Raw genomic sequence first — 9,201 nt, 5'->3', positions numbered from 1 at the left:
TTTATCAAATACAAAAAGTAAATGATGTTTCAGACATGCGATCCTGGGCAGTTCTGAACATTTTGACTTCTATATTTTTCTGAGCACGTACCACTGCCCAACGCTGACTGAGATATCGTATCATGAGATTACTGGTAGCACACGTTGAGCTGTGCATGGATGATAGATACAACGTTGTGAGCGATGTATGCGTGGCACCATCTGTCGCAGCTTACGTCAATTTATGACTACCGTTATAATTTCATGAATATTAAACAGTGCTCAGTGGAATACAGACTGTGTTCTGCATCATTCGAGTGACGTGCATGGCGTACCCAATATTGTTCCATAGGTGTTCATGTCAGCCAGTCCTTTTCATTGAGAATGCCATTGCATTTTTGATGATTTTTATCATTTTGCCCCATGACACGGAATGATTGACATAGTGCTGACGTAGTGCTTCCCGTTTTCAAATACTGTAAAAAAAAACAAGTTTATTTTAATACCATAATCCCTGCCTAATTGTGGCCAAGACTGAGCAGCTGCCACGTCGCCATAAACCAAACCGAGGCATCCAAACCTTGAATTTCCAACAATTTGGCATGTTGGGCTCTGGACAAATTGCATTTTTTATAATCTTATAATTTCTTTAATTCGGATCAGCATCAAAGGCTTTCATGCATGTCTTTAGTGTTCGTCATGACTGATGCGGTAATATCACCTAGCAATGTAACCCATACAAATACGGTGGTACTGTGATGGAAAAAACACCAAAACAATAACGATGCTGTGACGTCGGTTAAATACACAAAATCGACACACTTCATGTGCAATACAAATTTTACTAACCCTCCTAAAGTTAAGTAAAATCCAGAATAGCCCATATGGCATGGGAAAGAAAAAGATTATTGTGACATTATTACAATATACGTGTTGTAAATTTAAAACCACAGCACGCCAGTGGAAGCTTATTTTAGCATTGTTTCAAATTTTGGTAAACAGATGCAGTTTCGATTTAATCTATGGCTTCATTAGTCACATGACCTGTGAGTATTTCATGTTTAAGGATTTGTTTGACAATTTTGTCTTCTTGTTCCCTTCCTAAAACGGTGACGTGGTAGTACCAAGTCCAACTTCAATGTAGCCCGTTGAAGCTTCTCATTTTTCATATTAAACTATTATTGTTCTTTTTTGTCCGTATCAGACTGAATTCATGTCAATGCCATTTTGATTTGCATATGATTTACAGGCTTTGACCACAGAAACTCGAAAATTCAATTTTTCTAATTGGAAACGTGCATATTGAAGAGAAACTGGACACACGCAAAACACTATTCTCAAATCATAAGATGGGTTTTATAAGAAACCAGTGATGTGAATACTTTGATCATAGACCTAGACTCGGTGATAGAGAGTGTGTGTTATAACACTTGTTAAAAGATTCATGACAACGGTCCCAAAGTCTCGCCTTCGTTATGTAGTATCGAAACCACAATTTTTTAGTAAAGTTCGATGCGATTTCGATGGGAGAACATCATATCTTTGTTATATGTCTGTGTCCATATTTTCAGCGGAATTCGAATATCGAAAGTATATTACACATCGAAAACCACGTGCACTGAAACATATATGGCGTCTGGTAGTCGTGATAGCTGAAGGGTTTATACCGTGTTCACTCAGAGTCATCTGGCGAAACTCAACTTAAAACAAACAAAAGTTTAACCTTAGGTCCTTTTCAAGAGGCTGCCGTATCGAGTTGTGCTACTGTGTACCCAATGGTGAAACTCGTATAAATCTATTTATTTTCAAGATTTGAACGTATTTAAAGATTATTGGGGGTAATATTTGCCGCTTAAGCTTCACAGGCCGTATGAAGCCCATTAGAGTGCAATGGTGCAAGGGGTAAAGACCTACATTAATCGAGTTAAGGTAGTATGCACAAAGTGAAAGACTTCAATTTTTTGCTCTAACTTTCCTCAGTCAAGCTTGCGATCATCCTCTTACCAAATCAAAATAAAAATCAGGGGTAAACCATGTAAAATGTGGTACCAGAGAGACAAAGTACATATGATTTCTCGAGAATTTCAAAATGGCAGCCGTCCCTGTGTAACTCTATGGGGAAAATTGAAATTTCAGTTTTCGAAAAACTGAAACGGTGTGAAAAGTTTTCTTACACCAAGAACCTCCACTATGTGGTAGATTAGAAAAGAATTGGAAAAGTTTTGGAGTCCGAATATCTGTCCTCGAATTGCGTTCTGAAAATAAAAACGAGCCAAGGTATAATTAAATCATCAGAAACGAGGAATGCCGATCGATAGCAAAGAAAAACACAATAAAGTTATAAATAAATTGTTACAGTAAATATTTTGCATGTTTCAACATGTTTTGTCGTTCGGCGTTTCGACGTGTGCACAAGCGCGTTTGAATATTATTGTGGCTTGTATTGATAGTACAATCGTGTTTTTATTTTCGATACGGACTTTTTTCAGCTTGTGAACTGCTTTGGAACATTCGTTACTAGATTAGCTTACGCTCTCGGTCATTTTACACTATTTATTCATTTATGTATTTATTTGTTGTACTTTATTAAACACGATAAGTAATCCAATTCCCACACAAGTTGTGTTCTTTGCTCAACCATAACCTCAAAGTCCTGTATTAAAGAATTCATAAAATAACCGATAAAAACATCATCTAAAAACAGACATATATATAAATCAAAATTGCTATCTTTCTGCAAGAAACAATTAAGAGATCTTCTAAGAGATAATTAACATACATCCAAAAGAAGGTAAGTATTCTACATCATTCATGTTGTTCTATTGTCCGCAAACCATCAAATAACATACACATATAAATAAAATAAAAATAAAATAAATAAAATGACGCCCTCCGTTACTACAAAACTGATAACCTTCTGAGAGCTTTTCAAACACTGGAGATAATTATTTACAGGGTATAAGGGAGGTGCGGCGCTGCTTCCGCCGATAGCATGGAATGCCGTCACGGTACGAGTGACTGTGACCCAATTTTGTTCAGAATATTTCAGTATTCGGACTTTCAAACTTTTATGATACTTTTTGCCTTACCACTATCGAGTAAATACACTTTTCAGAGGCTAATTTTGTGAAAATCTTCTATTTAAATCGCTCTCCGTAGTGTGGAAACACAGATATGGCGGCAACTTTGAATTGCAAATATCGGGAAATATTGGATATTTTTTGCACTAAATTTTGCATAGTACTAATCCCTGATTGTTATTTTTAATTCCAGAGTTGAAAGTTTCCTTGCGGAAAGGTTGAGCAAAAGTATGTATCTTTCGATTACGGGGTGCGTACTACACCTAAAGTGCCACGTTTTATCTCCTTCATCTATACAAGGAATTTGGAGAATTTGAAGCAAAGGTGCGGGAGTCTGTTTGGTTTGGTCTCACGCCATGAATTTATTAAAGCCTCACCAGTTGCCAGGTGCGCATCACGTATATGTTGACTGACATGATATCGCCATGTTTAGGGTCAGATATTCTCATCTCTTTCCAGGCGGTGTTAAGTCTGGTTGTCAGGTGTTAACTGTTTGTCACTCCTGTAATTAAACATACAAGTAGATGTAAATGGAACGTAAAATGCTGTACAGAAAAAAAATTGACCGAGCAACAAATATCCTTTTGGGTTTTGGTGGCAAGGGACGTATGCACCAGGCAATTTTCGCCACACCATCCTCTGCTAACTTAGGTAACAATCGTTTCTGACACTGTAAGGGTAATATGTTAGGATGGGAATAATTTGTTTTCAACAATTATTTTTCATTTGTGAGTGAAAGAATATTTCCGAGAATTTATAAAAATTGCGATTTGGAACTATTTTCAGGCGATGATCTTTTCGCCATATTCATTATTAAATTGCATGGTGTTGACGTATTGATTACATCCCTGTCCACAAACATGTAGGCGTGTGACTGAGGAAATGGTTACGAAATGTACACTTTGACTTTGATCAATGACGTTTTTGCCTCCAGTGCGATTTTTACCAATTATTTTGTTGACAACGGTTTCAACCACAGGCACTCGACTCAATGCAAGCAAACCGTCCCGGATGCAACTATTTCTGGTTGGGTCACGGTCCCTCCACAAAACGTGGTTGGGTGCATCACTGACAGTCTACTTGCATTGAGTCGAATGCCGGTGGTTTTAGCACATTGTGAAAACTTCTAACCCCCGACCCCCACCCCCGTTGTACGAAAAATTGGGCCCCTCCAGGGTACACCTATACCTTAAACGTTAAAGCAATGTGTGGCTAGCTACTGACGAAGGATATCGATTGCGATTGGTGCGAAAATATTTGACGACAATAACTTGTAGCAGCTAAGCAGATATTCAATTATTTCTCTACGCGGACAACGGCCAAAGTGTCTTGTTTATGGCTATTAAAATTATTAAATGCCAACTCAAAGTCCTACTTCGCTAAAAGCATGCAGCATAAAAATCAAACAAGTGACGCGTGAGCTTCAGCACGGAGTTATTCCAATGGCTTGTAGGTGCACAATGAAAGCCACGCAGTAGAATAGGTGACGCATTCCCGCCAAAAACTGATAATGTATTCGTCTGGAATGTAAATTATCTCATTCATGTTCAGTGACACCGTCACGTTGGCACATTCTCAAAATCCTGAAACACGATTTGCTCGTAATCAAGTGTATGTTTATCCTTGGGGCCTTAGCGATGAAGCACTATGTACAAATATATATGTTGTTCACAATATTGGCGTTCATTTAAGCGCCAAATAGGCCAATTAAAGTAGGCATATAGCAAAGTAGTGCGGCGGCGGAAGGTTAAATTTCCTGGAATTGAGTGAACCATCTATGGAAAATGACAATTTAAATGCTAATGTTCGTGGAGGCTCTACGTCACGATTCCTTTGTTTTCAATAAATTTACATCTGATCACTCCTGTCTCACATGATCTCACTGAGTCAAGCTGGTTGCTGTTTTCCAGCAGGCACTTGCAAGAGCGGTTCTCCATGAATACGCATGCCCGGCCCTGCATCCATGGACTCTCCCAGCAAACTCCAGCGCGAAAAATTCTCTACAACAGCGCTCTCAATATAGAATTGGGGGCGATGGTTAACTGTTACCCTCCGGTTTATTGTGGAAAAGCATAGACAGTAGAAGCGTTTAGATGTTCAAGGAAATGAACGCGTTGCATGGTGACAACACTGACCACAAAGAGCCATGAACCACAATCCCTCTGGTCCGGAGTGACTGGACACGGAACCACAATACAGACAGCACAGGGGAAGAATGACTTACACATGCACATCTTGTGGGTCGATAGACAGCGAGGGCGCCTTAGCCCCAGATACAGACGCCTTCGCACTCTATCGAACCACAGAAGCGATTGTGCAGTTTTACAGGCAGCGTTCAAGAACACGTTTGGAGGTGTTGGAAGAATCTAGCATAACCTCAATAAATTTTAAGTCCCGCCGCTCAACTTATAATAATAAATTTAAAGTCCCCGACTTAAACAGTTGCATATTAAGTCCGCAGGGTTGTGCAGGCTGCATGTTTCCATTTCTTGCACACAGCAAAACGAGTGTCACCTTCTCTTGTTAAAACAAAACAGTGATCACTAGAAAACAGCTGAAATTGTAAGTAGTTCCTCATTCCGTCATCAACTGACAAAAAATCAGTACACGCTGAATATACATGTACGTTCGTAAAAAATCACATCAAGCATGATATTCGAATGACGCATAATTTAATGTCTGTGATGTCTGGATCTTGTAGAAAAAACACATGGTCTCAGTGTCTGATGGATACAAACGGGCGGATTATTCTTTTTCCAAGCCCCCCTTTTAGTCCCCACAGTATTTGTAGTCCCTCTACTTATCCTTAATTTTGTCATGTGTCTCTCAATTCTCATGCCCCTCATGAGGTGTTTGTGAACGCAGCCTTAGAGACCAAAAGTCTACACTTGTTGCAGAAGCGATTTTCATATTTTATAATCACGAAAGTCTTACATTACAAACCCGAAGAGTACAGTGCGAAATGCTATATTGCTTTGTTTCTTTCAGTTTACTAGAGGTATAACGACAGCAAACCATTTGCCACTGATGACCGCTTAGCTCTGAACACGGAACCCACCTATGGTAGGGTCATGCATGGAAAGTATCGAGAACTGTGTCGTCCTTGAGGTTGGAATGTCATCTGTCTGGGCACGTGATGAGTCTTTGCAGACATAACCTTGTAATATTCACAACACACTTGATTCAAACGAGCACTAGCACAGTTTGGCTTCGTTGCGAGTGAGAACACAGAGAGAGAGAGAGAGAGAGAGAGAGAGAGAGAGAGAGAGAGAGAGAGAGAGAGAGAGAGATGGTCATTCTCAGGACTATAAAGGCCAACAGGTCATGTAGGAACAACTCAACATATCGAATATTAGCTGGAAACAATTTTGATTGGATTTGTTAATTAGTGCACAGACTAACAGCCCATCTTGATTCCTTTCGTGACTCCAAAGCAAAACCGTACGGTATCCACTGCTTGCTATGGTATGCTATATGACGAGACACTGGTGGGACGATAGTGTCGCTCTAGTTTACAGTCTGTTTCATAATCAGTTCTGATCGTATCAACTGGATACAGACGTGATGTCCTTGTAAGAAAAACCCCATCAGATTTCGTAAAGGGTGGAAAAATTCTGGAAAATAATTGCAGAACAAGTTTGTAAGTGGAAGCTAGGTTGACCGAAAAGAGTAAATTTTGAAGAAAGTTTTGTATGTTCTCCAAAATGCCCCCGAAATTTGAATTTCAGGACCCTGATAAACCTTCCCAGGCACCAGTAGTACACCCAAAGGAATATTAAAAAGAGTTCCAGTGCCACATTATCACCGCATATTGTATTCCTTCTTTGCTCGGACTTTCAGGGCTTCCAAGGGTTCATTGTATTGCCAAATTGCACGTAGGCTAGTGACGTTTTCGAAATACGATACGGAACGTGTATTACAATTAATCATTTCAGCTCCATTACATTCATGCAATTGTTTTACTTCAGCCGAGCTATGAAAAGATTTCTTTCTTTTCACAGCTCGCTTCATTTCGAGACTGTGGCTTCATGTCTATACCCCGGATGTCTATTTTCCCCCTTTGCTGTGTTTAACCTCATGTCAGTCACTCACCAAAAATGGTGCAGAACAGTGTACTAGCAAATTTAGCAGACTTAAGGAGGAGCTTCCCGCACTTCATTCCTTGTAAAATTGGAAAAGGAAGATCGTTCTCCATTCAGGGAAAAATCACTGCTACTTCCCGAAGTGGTCGGGCAAAGAAGTGAAAATAAATAAAAATATCGAGCATGGCCACATCTTTGTTGTCAAGTGTCGAGGACCAGAAAAATTTCTCCCCTTTCGGCCTCAGTATCGATACTCATATCCAATTATGGTATACAGGGAAATGTCATGGACTTATCTATCGGCCTTTCCTTTCCTTAATGTAATTCCTTGAACGTATTAATCACATCACTTTCACCTCTGATGATATTTTTCATATTTGTGCATTACGTAAACTAGTGCATTCATACAACTTTCTACAAACTGTTAGCCCTGAAGATACAAAGCTTCGTGTAAAACATGCAATGTTATTACTGAAGTTTGGATTCAAGTCCGGACAAGAATACAGTTGTCAACAATAATATTTTGCATTATACACGTACATGCATGCTAAGATGACAAGTTCAACATCAAGCAGTTCAACCATTGACTGTGTACGATTTTGGGAGTTTAAGTTAGAATGTGCCTCGGGGACAGATATTCAAAGGACTCTCAAAAATTTACAATTCTTTTCTGATCTACCACTTGTGGGGCTTTATTTTAACGCTCTCGGTGTGGGAATGGTGAAATATTTCTGGAGGAAAGTTGGAGCAGAAATGTAAGTCTTTTACTTTCAAGGCGCATACTACCTTAACAAGAACGGTATTTTATAAATAGAACCAAAATTATGGCAAATACATGAAAATTTACTGGTATTGCATCGCATTTTTAACTCATTGTTTGTAGGTCATATAGATATATAGATCTGTTTCCTGAAGAGCACCGGAAAACCTGTTAATTCGCCGTGGGTTTAAATTTCTGATATCATTTTTTTCAGAGTACCATGCGCTTAACCTAAATTTGTTTTGCCCGATATAGGTTTATATGTGTCATTTTAAAAAGAGCGAAAAAAGTGGTTCAAATCGGCAGCATATCGAAAAATAAATACAAACTCCTTTGTGCTGAAAGATTTTGTCAGCCAACTAGCTGACGCAAAAATTTGTCGCCTATGTTGAATTTGTAAATCTATGTATTTTTGAACTTGGCCAAAAAATTGACAGCAAAGTATAGGATCTAAAACAATCAGCTTTTTTATACGTATGTATATTATTACATCCGTCTTCATTGGATAATTTTACAATTTCACTACCTGAACTCGGAAGTTTCACCCGTCATGAGTATTTCACAAATATGAACTCTACTTTCTATTTCTTACTTTCCGTTATTTTTTTCGTCTATTAAAAATGTCATGTAGTGGGCCCTCACACGGTCACTGTTCAACTGTGAACAGCTATATGTAAGTTTGGTAACGTATCTAATTATACACCGTTTGGCTGGGTGCCGGTTGGTGAGCGGCTGTTTCCCCTCGATAACAATTGTTAATACCCTCTTTGCATAAACCGGCTTCATAGAAGATGTTTAAAAAAAGACAAATGCTGGTATTACTAAAAATAGATAAAATCTGCAGTTGACCTGTAAACCAATGTATAATTTATCTATTCTCACCAACATGTGACAGGCGACCAGGGTAATGCGCCATGATGCATGCTTGGGATGAGAATAAATGTGATATTTCTAGAACCGTAGAATTTAAAACTAATACATTTGTTTCTGTCCGTTGACATTTTACAATAGTGATGCAACGATGCGATATTTTTTGTGACAACTTCGGATACATAAATTATATTGCAACAGTAATTATATTTACACAGAGTTCAATAGTACTTCCAGTTTCGTGTTACAGTTTTGGCGATTGAAGGAAAGTAAGCACCACAGTCACAAATCGAGTTGATTATCTTTAGTCATTCGATATCACGGATCACATGCGTTGTGGCTTTCTCTTCGGCCTGAATTTGGCTGTTATTGTCGAATGTACGTGTGCACTGAAAAGAAACTGACGCGCGGGTCGTGATTTGCTGCAATC

General features: G+C 38.9%; 1 protein-coding gene across 1 annotated transcript in view; it reads right to left on the bottom strand.

The window, feature by feature from the left end:
* Positions 1 to 3,539: 3,539 nt before the first annotated feature.
* Positions 3,540 to 9,201, bottom strand: part of LOC139152227 (uncharacterized) — a 38,851-nt gene continuing 33,189 nt past the window's right edge. The window contains exon 7 of the mRNA XM_070725379.1: positions 3,540 to 3,561. The gene's annotated coding sequence lies outside the window, so the exon portion shown is untranslated. The remainder of the gene's footprint in view (positions 3,562 to 9,201) is intronic.

This window comes from Ptychodera flava, chromosome 2, assembly GCF_041260155.1.
Source record: "Ptychodera flava strain L36383 chromosome 2, AS_Pfla_20210202, whole genome shotgun sequence".
NCBI classification, from domain to species: Eukaryota; Metazoa; Hemichordata; class Enteropneusta; family Ptychoderidae; genus Ptychodera; species Ptychodera flava.
The sequence above is the reverse complement of the archived record's forward strand: the minus strand, read 5'-3'. Positions and strand labels throughout refer to the sequence as shown.